Consider the following 2,679-nt stretch of genomic DNA (forward strand, 5'->3'; position numbering starts at 1 on the left):
GGGTGGGGGGGGGGCGGGGGAACCCTCACCTGTACAGTTCAGAAATGGAGCCTACACCCAGGCCTGACCCACATTGGCACCACTTCCCCTGTTCCCCTGGAAGCCCCCCTGATTGTATCATTCACGTAACACCAATGTGGATGGGGGTAGAGAAATCCACAGACTAATCTGGTGCAAGCTTCCTCCTGGGGTCCCATGGAAGCAAACAGTGCTCACAGTCACATTAGATGTCAGAACCGGGGAGGGCACTGAATTTAAGTCTCCCACTTTCCAGGCTAACACCTGTAGCACTAAGCCACCCTTCCTCCCTGTGCGCCTTCCAACAAGACCGGCTGGACTCTATTACAGTGTTGTTTTGGCCACTGAATTATTTTACATCCAAACTGACTGCCCTTACAAAGCGAGTGCACAATCTTAGCCTGCTTACACTGCAGCTTGCAATGTGCCGTGGACAGCCAGGTTAGCTTATGAAGTGAGCAGACTCAGGTCACAGAAACAGTCCAACAGCAGAGAGCTTCACATGGACTAATTCACCCTGCAAAGTAAATAAACCCCCTGAACCTCATGCTCCTATGGGTAGACTGCTTCCAGTACCCAGGCTCACTAGGGTCTCTCTACCCTACGCGTCATTATTCAGCATAGACAAACCTTCGGGGACTGACATTCACTCCGTCTAAAACTCCCTAGGACAGCTGTGTCCTACTCAGTGGCTGGGGTCAGCACCTCTTGGCAGAAAGGCCTTTGTCTCTGGAGTTCCCTATTGTCAGAGAGAAAGGCATGCCCAGGATCTTTCACTTTTAAAAGGGTACTTGAAGTACCCATCTTTTCTCTAATAAAAGCAGCTGCAGTCTAGCTCAGGGAAATTTCTCACAAAGACACCCCATTTGAGTGCACAACATCATTACAGACACCCACCAGAATAAGCATCTGAGCATCGAAGACACTTTACGGGATCATCATGTAGATATTATGGTGAAAGCAGCAGAAATCAGCAGTGACATACTAAGATCCTTGTGCAGCCGTGTGCACACACAATAGGAGTTTCATTGCATCATCTGCTAGCTCATGCATACCCATTTCTAACCACCCTCTGAAGCACCTTCTTGCTGTAGGGGCTACATACAGTCTCCGACACATATATAGTGTCAGCAGCCAGCCAAAATGCTTTTATTTGCTGAACTGTCATTAAAATTGGTTCATATTACACTGGGTTGAGCAATATATTCAAATCCAACTCAAGACATCACAACCTGAAACAAACACATTCCTCTAACAACGAGAGTCATTTCCACAGAACCACCCTGGCTTGTCCTGGCGTGTGTGGATTCCTAGTTAACCTAGGGAATTGCTGTCCTATCAAAAATACACTCTGTTCTGTTTAAAAACCAAAGATCTACCTTACATCTAAACCTTCAGGATGCAAGGAACTGGATGGTGCATATACCTGGAAAGAAGTTTATCCCCTGGCTAGGAGAGAAAAATATAGTGTAAAAAAAGAAAAAGCCCAATGATCAGAAGTTACCTCAATAAAAAAAGAGCACATCAGGAGTGAGCATATAAAACCATCCTATAAATCACTAAATATCCTGCTATTCCCACATGCCTTTTCAGACCCCAGTGCTATTCCAACCCCTCCACGTTCTCTCTGTGTATGTAGCCCTACTTCACCAGTTCTAAGCAAAGAAACTTCTCAGGCATTTTGCAATGGACAGAAAGGTATAATTAATGCTACTAACTGTGCAAGTGGAAAAGCAATGACAAAGACCCCTACCTGCTGTCAAAGTACTGATTTCTCAGATCCAGGAGAGATGCTTGGACACCAGCCTGCCATATTTTCAGTCATGTTCATCCCCATCAGTTAACTCGCTTTCACAGCATCTGTCCAGCTTTCCTTTCACTAAGTCAAGAATTGAACGTCACAGGCCCTCTGGGGTACAAGTGCCTGCACAGCTCTTCGCATGGGACACAAACCCAGCTCTTCGCATTGGAGCAGGCAAGTTCAGAGCTCTTTATTAAGTCTCTCCATGCTACACGCACACGAGAGACTTTCCTCCAAGCAATGCAATAGGGCAGAGATGCTAAACCCCTGGCCTGTGGGCCAGATCGGGCCCCTGGTGCCAGGTCATCCCACCCAATGGGTTCCCCACAGGGCTGTAAAGAGCCCTACTGGCTGTGGCCTTGCACACTGTACAACACTCGCACGGCTGTATACGGGGTTGGGCAGGGGTGGCACAGGGCCCAATCCAACCACATGAGGCACCCCAAGGCCCCCAAGCCCAATCCTGCTGGATGAGACTGGACAGAGGCAATGCAGAGCTCCAGGACTCAGTGTGGCATGCAGGGTCCAATCCAGCCCACAAACCAGCCTTGCACGGGACCAAAAGGTTGCATGCCACTGCAATACAGAAAATGTACTTTATTCTGTTGACAATCAGGAAGCTGCTCAATAGAGCAGTTCTCTCATTACCCCTGAGGTTTGGCTGTTTAATTCAAGGCCCCATTTAAGTGATTGGTACTTGTTAAAACCATTCCTCTTGGTATCTTCCCACAAATCAGCAACCCTTTTAAGACCCTCCTCAGAAATGTGTTCATACAGAGCCTCCTAAAGAGACACTAAAGGCCATTAAAGAAAAATTGCGATAGCCTTTTTTTTTTTTTTTTTTTTTTTTTTTTTTTTTT

General features: G+C 47.0%; 1 protein-coding gene across 3 annotated transcripts in view; it reads right to left on the reverse strand.

Annotated features, from left to right (window-relative positions):
- The window catches only part of MCTP2 (multiple C2 and transmembrane domain containing 2), a 235,120-nt gene that overhangs the window by 175,024 nt on the left and 57,417 nt on the right, over nucleotides 1-2,679 (reverse strand). The window lies entirely within an intron of this gene.

Source organism: Gavialis gangeticus, unplaced genomic scaffold (genome assembly GCF_001723915.1).
Source record: "Gavialis gangeticus isolate Ggan-Ray unplaced genomic scaffold, GavGan_comp1, whole genome shotgun sequence".
Classification (NCBI taxonomy): Eukaryota; Metazoa; Chordata; order Crocodylia; family Gavialidae; genus Gavialis; species Gavialis gangeticus.